Genomic DNA, 14,336 nt, shown 5'->3' with positions numbered 1-14,336 from the left:
ACTTTCAGAGAGGCATGCAAAAGAGGTACCTTGTGCTTTGGATGAAGTATCACTCTCCTGGGGTGCTACCATGTTGTCTGTTGAGAGGGGCTAGAGAAGAGGAGTGTTGGGGCACACACAGCCACATGAATGGCTTGCCATGGTCATTCTCATTGGGTAGACAAGTTAGTTGTGCTAGGTGAGGTGTGGTCCAGCTAATTTAGGAGCTATCTTGCAGCAATTGGTGCTTTTGGCTACTCCAGTTGCTGAGGGAGGCAGTGAGAAGAAAATCTCTCAGTATATCTTTTCTGAAGACCCACTTTTCTTTGATCTGGGGGAGACACTGGGCTGGAATTGAGCACTGATTCTTATGGTATTGGAAACAACAGCAGCAGCCTCCATCCATTGCTGCTGTGATCTCACTGGAGGATGGTACGTTGGAGTAGGAGAGAAGACTCCTAAACTGCAATCCATTGATTTCTGGGCCTTGCTCATAATTTGAGAGACTCTGCAAGATTGAGTTTAGCAGAGCTTAGTGCAGACACTTATGCTGATCTGTGATAGACACACAGTCCTGATCTGGGACCTAGACATAATCACTCTGGCGTTTCTTTTTTTCTTTTTTGTGTCTACACATGCTCTGAAACTCCACCACTTCCACTTAACTGGAAACCTTTTGGAAAAAAGGAGGACTTAAAGCCAAACAGCCTTGATCCTGGTCTAGCTTTTCAGGGACAAAGAGAACTATCTTCACATGTCATTCTGTGGTCTACATACCTTGCTTGGTATGAAATGACTGCTTTGCAGAGGACTATAAACACTGCATGATGTGAAATCACAGAAAGAATGTGAAAGCAGTCAAAAAAATGCCAAAATGGTATGCTCTCAGATAGAATACTGAAAGGAAATGTTCCCTGGAAGTTCCTCAGTTGTGCCAGTGAATTATTTAGAAAGTGAGATATGCCAATAGCAATAAGCCAAATCTCTGCCAGAAAAAATAATAGAAGTTTATTACTACAGACTACAGAACACAGCTTTTGGGAAATGTTCCTAAAAATACTGGACATGTCTAGGGGAAAAAGGCAAGATAAATCCAATTTGATACTGAGTGGTTTCAAGGGATATAAAAGAATGCTGTGAATAAATTGAAGACTAGTATTATAAGAGCTTCGGAACAGTATGTTATTTTGAGACACTTTAGATTGCTAATACACTTAAGAAAATACAGAGTGGATTAACTAGGGCTATTTTAAAGCACGGTTTTAGAATGAGAGCTTTACATAAAAGGGGAAAGAAATCAAGCATGAATCTTGAATAAAACAAAGGCTAAATTTGAGCACAGTGTTCTGGATGGAGAAGCACCTGACCTCCAGAGAAGAGACGGAAGTCAGTTTCTGCCTCTCCAAGGAGCCTTCCTTCCTGATGACCCTCTTTTCCTCAGCTGAAGAGGAAGCCACTTGAGAGACTTGGATCATAAGTCTGACCAATTTTTTAATGATTTCTAGGATATACTGGTGTAAGATTAGCATTTAAGAAAGATTTAATTGTATTTTGCTGTCTTCAACACATTGCACAGCATTGTAACATTTATGACAACTACAGGTATAACAACTATTGCTTTTGCTATAGCCCACAGAAACTAGGTTAAGCCACTGATAGGGAAAAGAAAGTATTAAGTATCAGTATTTATGCAGTCCTAATTGGATTTATCCTAATTGTATGTATCTCATGTTGTTCAATAAGCATTGCTCCATCATTCTTCCACTCACTTTAGACAGTACATCTCTTTCCTATTACGAAAGAATAGGCCTAACCAGAACTGAAACTCTTATTATATACATGATAGATGTCTGATTTGGCCTACATAACTTATGTCTTGTTTAGTGCTAAAGTAGGGCACAGCTAAGGAGAGAAGAGAATTAGGCAACAAATGGAATAAATGTCTGAAAAAAGATTCCTCTGAGATGTTTCCACACACTTCTTTGGATTTTGAACCAGACTATGAAAAAAAAATGTGGTCATGAAGGTATGTGTTACAGAACTGACTTCTAAGATGAGAAAAAAAAAAAAAAAAAAGAAGAGCATTTTATATTGTCCTTTTTTAATGCTAATTTTTGTAGGAGAGTTGCATGAATGAGCTGCTGATCACATCCTCCAATGACTGATGTTGGAAAGGACCCTGAAAATGGTCTGAGCGACTTAAGCTGGCCAAACTACTACAGCCAGCACTGCCAATCATGGTGTATACAAGAAGCATACTCTGGTAAAATTAAAGAAATTCAAACCTTTAGTGTCCAGTTTGATGTTATAGATTTTTCTAAATCATGAGTGTTTAGACTAGTAAGTTCTGTCTTAGAGTTCAAAAAATGAGAGAGCTTATTCTATGAATGCATGATGATACCTCTCATAAAAATAACAAAAATAATTTATGCCTCTCATAAAAATAACAAAAAATTAACCATTCAAAATTTTAAATTAATTGTTAAAAATTAACTCTGTGTATATTTTTTCTTGTTACCCATAATAAATTCAGTGTGAGTAAAAGGTATTCATCACAAACAACAGTACAACCACCGTTAGCAAGAATGTAGTTTAAAGAAAATCCTTTCTTGCTTCCACTTTGTTATTGAGTTAACAAGATTAAAACAGGCAAGTAACATATTTCTGTGTTTGTGGGTCAGCTACTCAAATATGTGTTTATTTACTTCAGACTTATGTGATCTGATAGAGGGTTATATCTCTCTAACATCTGTCCGTGGACTTCCAGCTTACTTAGACAGTACCGAATGGGCTATTATTATCTACTCTTTTGGTAAATGGTACTTGATAACTGAATAAAAAAGAAAAACAGATGATCAAGATAAAGTAAAATCATTACGCTCAAGCTAAAAAACACAGAAGTAACACAGGTCAATGCAGTATGCTAAGATATTATTTATTGTGGTATAAAGTTAGTGCATCTGCATCGCATCCAAAGGTCTGAATTGCAAGACAGTTCCATTTTTGCTGGCCTTTTGAAGCACAGCTTAGTTTTCAGAATTCAAAAGTATGAGAGTTTAATATCATTGCTGAATAATTCTGTTACAGTGAAGGCACAGATATAGTAGGTGGTTTGTCTGTGAACATAAATGTGATAGAGTCATCTATTTCTACAGCTTCTTCAAACCTTAAAAAATAGTGCATTCTTGCTCACTATATCAATTTCCTCAAATGACACTTTTGCTGATTCAAAACACTAACCTTATAGAAAGACAGTTATGTTAGCGCATACACCTCTACAGGCTTCCTTAAACATTGAAATAAAATAAACATATAAATAAGTCTGCTTTTAATAGAAGGATTTTTTTCAAGGAAAACTCACCAACTGTTTAGGCTCTTTAGACTGTGTGATTTATCTGTCTTGCTCCCAGAATGAATATTGCAAAACAAATTAAAAGATTAAGGAAAATTATCAATAACATATCAGTTTCATCTTTTCCCTTCTGTCAGCTGATTTTTAATGCTGATGAAAAATTGAAAGAATATAAAAGAATCATATTCTTTTTCTGAAAGAGGTTAATTTTCCATTTCTGCTTGGATCATACACGTCTACTTCAGTGTAAGAAATGCTTGTCTACAGTTTAGGAGGTTTTATCAGCAGACACAGAGAAGCCAGTACAGGTCTTCCAATAAGGTGCAGTCAGAGCAGGTAGAAAAATACCATAGCAAAAGATACATGGCTTTGGGTGAAGGTATCCTTATACCTCATAGGAGAGCATGTGAAGCAGTATCCTGTGGATTGTCTTTTCTCTGTATTTTAGACTAGGCATATTGTATAGCACAGCACCACAAAATCTGCCAGAGTTCTTGGGTGAAATTCCAAGAAATCTGTCTGCTTGTACTCTTTTTTAGTGCCGTTTTTCTTTCTTAACATGACTTGCTAGTAACATGAGTGCTATATTCATTATGTTGGTGGAACTACCTAATATATATTGAGAGGGTGAGAGCTCCTTTTCCCTTTCAGAATGACAGCACCAGAAAGACAATCAGCATTTTCAGAGCCTATAACTTGACTCAGTGCAAGCTGTGGTGTGCACCTTTGAAAGCCAGAGGGCAGGCTAAAAATAATGCCTAGGAGAGTCATTATTACAGAAAATATCCATCACGTTATTGTGGTAGAATTGCATTTCATAACATTTGTGAGACCCAGAGGACATTCTAGCTCCAAGGCTTATAGTGAGATTTCCATTTGCCTGCTGACTTTGAGCAACCTGAGATATGCCAATATGTTGCTAAGTGGTCACAGTAAGATTTAAAGTGTGCTTTGACAGAACATGAAATCATTCAGTGTGAAAAGAAATAATTGCTTTTGAAAATTTCAATATCTCTGCGTGTCTTAGCGCAAAGAAAACACATTTTTCTTTTTTTTTTAAAGTTGAATTGTCTAGAAAATGTTACTTAAAAAGTGGGCTGCCACAGGAATTCCTCTGACTAGGCTAATGCAAAGACTGGAAGTAAGACTAACACCAAGACATGAAAGCCCAGTCAAAGGCATGCATAGCACACAGTAATGTGTAACTGGCCAGTAATCCTGCCAGTTCACTACTGCAAGGCAGGTCCTTAGGGAGCTTGTGGGGAAAACATGAATAAAGCTGAAGGACCATGAGTGCAGCACTCCATGACTGGGCAGCTGGGAGCCAAAACATGGCCCAGGACAGGGGCTGCTGTATTTGTGCTAGTGGTGCAAAGGCAGTGCCCAGAGTGACAAAGCTGCAGTAGAACCAGTGTGGGCCCCCATCAGTTGTTTAGGCTTGAAGGCTAGCCTTTATTTCTTGCACAATTTGGTCAGGTTATCAAGATGTAGGAGACTGGCTACTGCCAGAATGCTGTCTAACATTCAATGGTCCATGCAGAGCATAATTGCGACTGACAGTAAGTTTATTCATAGAAGTTCTTATTTTCTGCCAGAGTGAGATTATAGGTATACCTCTAGGAAGACTGAAAGCCTTACAAAGAGATTTACATTACATGGACAGAAGCAATTTTTTCCCCTGTATTGTGAAATGGCTGCTGTGCTGCAAGCCTGCTGATATTTTGATCAATAGTGCACCCTTGACATGTTAGCCTTTTGCAATGAAGGATGCAAGATCTCTTCGAGTACTAAAGATCAGTCTTTCCTACTCAGTTTTACAGTGTAACATAACACAATTACTTAGCAAATATCTCTGCAAAATATGTCTCATTTTTTGACTGCTATCAAGCACCAAGTTATCATGAAAATAAATGTCCAGGTTCTAACAAAAAAGTACAAGCAGCTATCATTTTGAGAAGAAGGTGGAGAAAGGATTTTGGAGAAAATAAGCTGTCTATATTCATGAAGCAGCCACTTCTGCATCACATCTACTCAAATTCATTTTCTTACTGTATCCAGACACATTTCCAAGCATTTAGTTCTTGCTCTCAACATCATTTGCATGAACAGCTTTAACATTATCTCTCACAGGCACCATTTTAAGGACTTCTCTCAATTCAAATCAGACTGCTGCTCATTATTGTTATCAGGAATGTAACAGGTTGCCAGTTTAACATGTCAGTGATGAATACCTAAAAAAGCACATCTGAATGGGAGTATTTAGGCTTATGTTTATGTTCTGTAATCCTGGTAAATATGGTGCATTTTATTTCTTGTTAGCTGGCATAGACCTTCTTCACCTGTACCTCTGGGCTTCCCTACCTCCCATTCCAACAAAATATCCCCACTATTGCTGATACAAAATGTATATAAAATATCAGTATTTCAAAGAACTAGAAGATTGTCCCCTCAGCACATAAGAGCATAAATGTGAGGCAGAGTAGACAACATTCTCAGAAAGATGAAGTGCTGAGATTTGACAGCCAGGCTCTCCACTTTGCTTTGCTCCATGAAGAAGAATTAAAACATTGTAAAGTTTCTTCAGCTGGAAGAGCTGTATTGGTGGCTTGCTTTGGGAGAACTGTTCACTGTGATATCATTCTCTGCTTAGGCACTGCACTGCATAATGCAAATATACTAACACAGTTCTTTTTATTTTTTTAGGAAAATATATTATATTACATTACTATATTCACTGGTAAATGAATGAGAATTATGTAGACAACTTTATGTATACAGACAGATTGCGATAAAAGCCAAATGCCATTGATAAATTTTTGTAGTAATGATCAGATCAATGGTAAACACTAGGAAATATCATAATATTCCATAATCTTTAATTCTGCAGAGTCTTTGGGCAAGTGTGCCAACCATGATGAGTAAATACTTGGTTTTGCTTTGTTTTAATCATAGACAAGTTGCAGGATTACACTTTTAAGATAAATCACTGCAGAAATGTAACGTAACTATGACATATAATCTTACTGAGCAAAGACAGGTCCAGAAAAACTCTGCACAGAGTAACAATAAATTCATTCTCTTAAAAATTATTGATAATAGTTTTTCTTGTAAGTAATATCCCCTTCTGCTACATTTGCTGTTATCAACATTAAGGAAAGTAAAGGCAAAGCTCTTCTAACCTGTATTTGAATATATAGGTTTCTAATTGTCAACAGCTGTTAGCTATTAAGTGTACATTCTTTTACTCTATTTTTGCTAGCAAATCAAGTTGTTTTAAGAGAGATTATCTAATTTCATTCTGTTTCATATAGTTATATAACTTTTGGATAGTTAGACAGATGATTTATAAACTGCATGAGTAAAACAATCTTGAGTGCTCTGAACAATTCTGACTACCGTTACTCAGCTTCCTTCAATTTATTGTGGATGCTTTCCAATATATTGTGCTTCTTTCAAAGAAATAATACAAATCCAGAAAAGATAATGCCATGTTTATCCATTATAACAGTTTGAGTTCAAAATTCACATTGCTTTCCTCTTTGGTTCTGGAGAATTTGTCCCAAAAACTCTGCAGAGGCAGGATACATTTGAAGAACTATTGGTAGCTTTTTATTTGTCACACAAATCCAGGAACTGGTGATGAATTTAAGTAATGCATGTTTGATTCTTATGCACAATCCAGATACATGTGAAATTCATATCACTGCATCCCTGGGTTAAAACTGTAAGTAAATGTGCCTTCATTTGACACTTAAACTGCTTTACAACAGAAAGTGTTGTTTTAACGTTCATCTTAAACCAATACAAACTTATGCTCTCTTGCTTCTGCCAGCACATTTCTGCAATCAAAGGGGCAGCTGGATTCAGGAACTTGGCTGGCTCAGTATGGATTATTTTTTGTTTTCTTAGGTATCAGCTTCATTGGTTGCCTGATTGCACCGACCATGAAACATCATGACCTCAAACACTGTAGCATGAGGCAGGTGATGTGAATTCAGAAGCTGTGCAAACATAAAACTGCCTCTGTTAGCATTAGCGACAAAAAAGTTAAACTGTACCATTAAAGGCCTGAATTTCTACCCTGTGTGAACTGTGATTCAGCAAACCCCAATTATCATTCTTTTGAAAGTATGTGAAGGTGAAAGAGCTAGCCCTTGAATATCAGTTAATATATTGATTAGCATTAGTAGCAGTAGAAACAAAACACACAGAAAGAAAGCACGCTGTCTTAAAATAAAGGGAAAGAATTATTCTGTTGAGAAATATATTATCTAGACAAAAATTTCCTGCCTCATCTGAGGACTAAAATCAGCTCTAGAATAAAGATATCTTTTCTTATCTTAGAAACTGTTTTTAAGCAGTACCCCCTTATTACACGGGGGGTTGGATGGAGACAGAAATGACAGAAACTCCCGAGGGTCCTCAACAAATAGTATGTTTTATTGTCCAGAACCTTCTTATATAGTGGGTTCAAAACTCCAGGCTCAAGACAACTGATTGGTTGAGGTTTTAGCACTGCCCAGCTCTCTCACCAGTGATATGTCTGCTTTCTGGATTGAACATGACTGGCTGAGGTCTCTGCTTGAGTCTGAATCCAGCCCATCTCTGCCCCACCTGGGGACTTGTTTTACTCCTGGACTGGTTGAGTTTGGGGGTCTGATATGGTCAAATTTATACAGGCTAGCTGCAACCATGACACCCCCTAACAAACCTCATGCGATGAAAATAAAAAGCAAAGTTCTTCCTTCTAGATCTGGTTTGAAGTCCAGACTCACTACTCTCCATCATCCTAAGTATCAAAAGTTTTCAGCAGTTGCCACGACTGCCCTCATTCCTCCACAGAAGATTACTGCTATACTATTAGGTAAATGACAGTAACAGATCATGTATGGTTTCTTCAAGCAGAAAAAACTGTCATTTGATTTAGTAACTTCAGAGCAGTTTTCAAATGTTTATCTGCTAGATTAGTGTTTGTGCAACTGAAGTAACAGTTTAAATCTACTTTAAATCTTAATAAGAATTTTTATTTAAATCCCAGGTTAATTCTAGAATTATCATTAATTCTATTACTACAAAATACATTAATAAGTGAATAGTCTGAGTAATTTAAATCATATAAAACCTGCTAAAAAGAGAAATAATACATTAATGATTTATATTATTATTATCTAGAAAATGACTATATATTTTCATCAAGTTATGTGTTCAGTTTCTTGACATCAAAGCATATCATCAATAGGAAAGAGATGTCAGTTTTTAATTTATAAGATATCAATAAGCTACACATGAAATATAAAACATAAAGCAATAGCCACAGTTCATAATTGTTCTGCATTAATTGACATTTGTTGAGGAGGGAAGAGGCCACCCATGGAAATTATTTTTCTGAGAGAAGCTGCTAAGAGCTTGGCCTGTGCCCAGCAAAAACCAATAGCTGGCTAGCTCTGAGAACTGACAACCTATTGAACCATTTAGAAGCTGGGTCTGCCTCTGTGAGATTCACATTTAAACATGGGAAAGCCCAGGAAGTCGCACTCGTGGCTTCTGGCTTTTGAAGAGGTAACTGGGTGCCGGTGGGACCGGCCCCATGGGGCCTGGCCAAGGTTTCCTGCCCCCGAGGGGCGGTGAGCAGGCTGCCGAGCCCCTCACCGGGGAGTCCGCCGAGCCCTGGCCCGGGGGGCAGCTGGGGCCCCTTCCCAGTGTTTTTCCAGCGGCACCTCTGGGCCGTGCCAGCCGGGGGTTATATTGGCTCTGGGAACAGCCATGTGGCCGCACCAATGCCAGGAGTGGCTCTGTGGTCTGCACTGGGGCTGGCCCTGAGGCCAGGAGCGGCCACCACCATTTTGTGCCGGGAGCAGCCGCGTGGCCAGGGCTGCGCGGCCGGAATCAGCACAATCGGGACAGTGGCACACGGCCCTGGCTGCCTCGGCACGGCTCCCAGTGAACTCTGTTTAGCTGCTTTTAGCCAGCCATGCTGTGGAGAGAAGAACAAAACCAGCTTTTCTTGCTTTCGGCGCTCTGTACGAAGGAAAACTGAGCGGAGCTGGCGGCCGGCACGGCTCACGTGCTGTCAGTGGAGAACACGTGAGCAGCAGTGGAAGGCTTGGTGAGCAATCTCCCTGATGCACAGACTGCATGAGATCAACCTTTCAGCGCTGCAGAACTCTATGAAAACTGTTTAGGATGATAAAGCTTGAGAATAAATGAACCTACGAACACTGATTCTCTCCTGAATCAGGAAAAGGAAAGGGGGAAGACATGTAAGGAAAACAACATGGGACACTGAGGTCAGTAAAGGAGTCAAATACTAGTTAGGAAGGGATTGAGGAGATGCCTTAGTCTTGGGCTGAAATTCTCTTTGTAAGGCTATGGTGAAGATGTACTTTTGATATAGAGTTTTTTCTCCCTAATTCATGAAGTCCATGGTGGGTGCAGCATTCACCCGCAGCCCATGAGAAAAGCACACTCGTGCTGGAGTGTGTGGATGCTGAAAAGCTGTAATCTAATAAAAAGCTTGAACAGACAGATGAGAAACATTGCCCCAAACATAGAAGAAAAGCCTCTGTTCCCAGAGATAAAAGAACTTTTGGTTTTTTATGCTAGAAAAGTTCATCCTTAAAATAGTACCCCATAAGTTGACATGGTCCATGAAAGCAGCTTTGGGAAAGCTGCAAGGCAGGGGAGGGACTTTCACACTGTGAACAGATTTTCCTTTCCCAGGCGGCTGATTCATTGTGACATTGAAGCCACAAGAGAACTGTTTCTTATGGAGAAAAATCCATGGCATGGCAAGAGAAACCCCTCTTGCTACAAGAACTGATGAAAGACTGTTAAAGAGGTGGTAACTGATTGAAAATCCCAGGTTTTGTCTCCATGTTGTTAGAGGAAAAAAAAGAGGTTGTGGGGAAGGGAGGGGAAGTGTTCTGGATTTTTTATTCTGATTCTTACTATTCTTTTAGTTCTGTTAATAAAGTTTTCTTTATACCCTTTAAGTTTTGAGCCTGCTTTACCCTCCTCCTAATTCATATCTCACAGCAGGAAATGAGTACATACTTCTAGTATGTGCACCGATGATCTTAGCCAGTGCTAAACCCACTACAATGACCAGGAAACTCAAATTAGTGAACCAAAACCACTACACTTAAATTGGTGTTTCTGCCTGGTTTCAAGCTGAAAGTGCCACAATAATATGCACAATTTTGCTGAAACTGCATACAGAAAAATACTCTGTGTAATATCATAATTCAGTCTCCGTGGTTTTGCTCTACAGTCCAAAAGCAGAAGTGTGAATATTATCTTAATCTGCCGTTGCCTCATTAATCTCCAATACCTTCCAAAGTATTCTCATTCAAGCTTGCAAGTATTGCAGAAGTTATTGGAGGTACCTTCTCTACTACTGGTATGTAATCAAGTCATTTCTTATCCACTTGATATGCATAAAAATAAAGCTTCATCTGAAAGGCAGCAAAGGATTTAAATGTTTCCTGAAAGTAGAGGAGGCATGAACCACTAGATTCTGCACCACCCAGAATTTTCTAGCACCTGTGTGATCTGAAGTCTCATTTGTCATTATTCAGAGTAGGTTCTTCAAGACCTTTACCATACAAAGCTTGCTTGTGTAGGAGCCTCGTGGCCACTCAAGCACTCAACATGCTCCTCATAAAAATGTCTCATAATTTACTTCATTACAAAATTCTGAGCCCATGGCTGATAATTATAAATCTCTGTCATTCAGTTGTGCCACCTTTCTCTGAGGTTACCTTCTACCTGATCTATATATTAATTCTCATCTGCTCCTTTTCAGTTGCTGCACTACTTTAAGAACAAGGTTTTCATGTCCATTTTCTCCATCTCTTAGGGCTTCAAAGTTTCTGCTGGTGGCTTCTAGCGATCAAATAAAGAAAGCTATGAAACACAAAATCAACAGAGAAACTTCAAAACTAACTTTCTTTCTGAAAGGAAGATCTTGGTCCCAATAATTATGAAGTCAAAGATTAATATCTTCAGCATGTGACTGCAATGAAGAGACTTGAATGTCTTCCTCCTGTGCTGAGAACAATGAGCAGCCAAATTATATCCATTTCTTACAAATGCAAGAAAAAAATGATACCATGTGGATTTCTGTACACCCATATTACTTGTTGCCACCACATGGAGAGCCAAGAGAGTTTTGTACCTTGTTGACCACCAGGGAAGGTGGTCCTGGAGCAGACATGATCATCTTGACAAGCATGTAATTGCTTGTGATGAAGTTTGCATGCTGTGAAGAAAAAAGCTGTAGAAGTCAATCCTCTCACCGTTGCCTCCAGCAGAGAGGAGAATAGGAGATAATTTCCTCCCCTTTGTTGACGTATTTTTCCTCACAAAAGAAAGAGAGATAAACTAAGGAGTCAGTAAATCACTGACTGAAGAAAGGCAACATCACCAAAAGAAAAGCAAAGATAACAACACCATAACAACTTTGCAATTCCTGCTTAATGCCATTTCGTAATAATCTGAGGACCACTTGAGTTGAGGATAGTTGCGATACTTAATAGCACACATTTATATGACTACTTGTTTCCAATATTCTCTGCTGTGGTGGTGAAGGACACTTAATAAATCTTTACATTACAGAGATCAGTATTTTCTCAAAAATCTCAGCACCATTCCTGATGTAATGAGGAAAAATAAAATTCAACTATAAGAATGCTCATGTGTCCTGTGTCTTCTATTACTTCTAAAACAACTAGCAAATACCAATCTCATGTTGCAGAAAAACAATGATAAATAAGATGAGGTCTTGTAGAATTAATAAAAATGAGCAGCCAAGTAGAAGACAGACATCCAATCATGTCCTGTTGGAGAAGTTTCACAGTTTGCTTAACACAATTAGTCAACTTACTCAAAAATAGCCTTTCCCAAGGGAAAATAGGAATAGGTTAATAAACGCCACCACTGTGAAAGATGGTGCTTGTCCTTTATTAAATTACTTGAAATCAAAGAAGGATCAAAATGATAGGAAACTATGTCTTGTTCTGCTGTTAAGAGAACAGCTGCTCTTTCTCCTCCTATCTTTGCCTTTTGGCTTTCAAAAAACTTCTAAAATGCTGTAACTGTGGAACACCATGTGACAAAATTCCTCCTTCATTTAAGTCCCACAGGAATTGTGGGGCCATCTTTGCTAGAACTGCATAAATAATGCTGGAATCTTCCTTCATTTTTCTTTCTAAATTGTGACATGAGATAGTGGAGTAATGCAGTCAAACGTTGTGCCTCCCTGCAATGTAGGTCATGACCTGCAAAGGGTCATCCAAGCTTGCTGCAACATGTTCCAGATTGTAAAGTTGTTGGTTTGGGTGTTTTGTTCCTTTTCAAGGTAACATCTCAGCATCCTCCAGGGACCTTGCACAGGGGCACTGTTGCCCAGTAGCCTTTAGCAGGCCATCTATCTCCCTGCTGCCAGAGTTGGATGTATGATGTTATAAATGAATAGCCAATTTGATTAATAAAAAAGAATTTATTAAAAAATACAACCAGGAAAAGCCATAAGCAAAATTCAGTTTTACTCTGTATCAGGCGAACAGCGTTGAGTGAGGCAGGGAAGGGCTTGCTAGCACTGCTTCACCATGCTTTACAAACTGCAACTGTCCCAAGGTGCTTTTTATATGTTGTGGTTTTAAAGCAGTAACTAAAAAATTACTAGAAAACTTACTTATTTCTTGCTGTGAGAGATGGATTAGAACAAGAGCAAAACAGGCATAAAACTTAAAAGGAATAAAGAAAGTTTATTAACAAAAACTATAAGAAAGCCAGAATAAAACCTCCAGAAAACCCTTTTCTCCTCTACTACCCAACCATTCTCTTGTTCACATGACAACATAGAGACAAAACACTTTGGTGTTTAAAATAGTCCCAATTCTTGCTAGAGTCTTCTCATCAGTCTTTGTAGAGAAACAAAAGTCTTTTTCTGCTAATCTATGGAGTTTCTCACGAGAAAACTATTTTTCTTCATAGCTTTCTATTTCTCTGATGCCAGCTGCCCGAAAATCCTGTCATCAGTTCACTCCTCCCATTTCACATCACTCTGAGGTGTGTTATGGGTCATGAGCCTAGGGATGTCATTTAAGGATGAGTTATTCAAAGGCAAAAGTTCTCTTCACCTGTCTCTGTGAGCCTCTCTGGAAACAGAAGTTTTCTCTTTGCCTTTACAAAGCTACAAATCTTCAACTATTACTTCTCTCTCTGTTCCAGCACCTCACTGTATCACAACTACTTTACTTTTTTGCTTAAAATCCACACTTTTGAACTACTCTATTCCTCCCTATATACTCTGCCATGAATTAAATTAGTTTTTTTTAAAAACACTATTGTCCATCTCCATAGCTTTAACAGAAAAATATTTCAGCTTATTAAAGCATCTCCTTATTCTCTACCTCTTCTGAAGCTTAATTCCTTTCTTTGCTGTCTCTGATAGTTTATAAAGTCTCTTTACATGTTGATTTCATGAGAGAAAGAGTCTCTTTCTCTCTCTGGAAAAAAGGATTAATTTGCAAGTCTCATCTGGGTAATGAAAGGGTTAAAATCTGGCCCAGCCTTTGTAGATGGTTCTGTGATCTCTGCTGGAGCAGCAGCTGGAGCTGTCTGCAATGGAAGATTCTTCATGGCTGCTCTGCAGAGTGTGGTCACTGTCTCAGCCCGCCGCAGGTCAAGAGCTTTTTTCCTTTCTTTACTTGGCAGTCTCTGATGAAACTCAGCAACGGCAAAAACTGCAGCCAAGCCAGGGACCGGCCTGGCCTGGCCAGAGCCCAGGGTGAAGCCCCGCAGGCCCCATCTCCCGGCCGGGAGCCACAGCAGGCCCAGCCCAGCCCCTGCCCGGGCCACATGGTCTGGGCAGGGGAACGGGAGGCCAGCTGGAGCTCTGTTACCTTTCACAGCCAGGAAACAAAGAGACAAAGAAATTCCCAGGCTTAGGTCTTAAGGTGGTGTTCACAGGTTGATCTCACTTTTCAATGGTCAAAACTGC

General features: G+C 39.1%; 1 long non-coding RNA gene across 1 annotated transcript; it reads left to right on the top strand.

The window, feature by feature from the left end:
• Positions 1-8,862: 8,862 nt before the first annotated feature.
• Positions 8,863-12,020, top strand: LOC147648088 (uncharacterized). The gene is made up of 2 exons (XR_015280621.1): positions 8,863-9,618; positions 10,052-12,020. It is a non-coding gene; the product is annotated as an uncharacterized LOC147648088 (long non-coding RNA).
• Positions 12,021-14,336: the final 2,316 nt, after the last annotated feature.

The sequence above is a fragment of the Cyanistes caeruleus genome, chromosome Z, assembly GCF_971803275.1.
Source record: "Cyanistes caeruleus chromosome Z, bCyaCae1.hap1.1, whole genome shotgun sequence".
NCBI classification, from domain to species: Eukaryota; Metazoa; Chordata; class Aves; order Passeriformes; family Paridae; genus Cyanistes; species Cyanistes caeruleus.
Note: the sequence above shows the minus strand (reverse complement) of the source record. Positions and strands in the feature narration are given on the sequence as shown.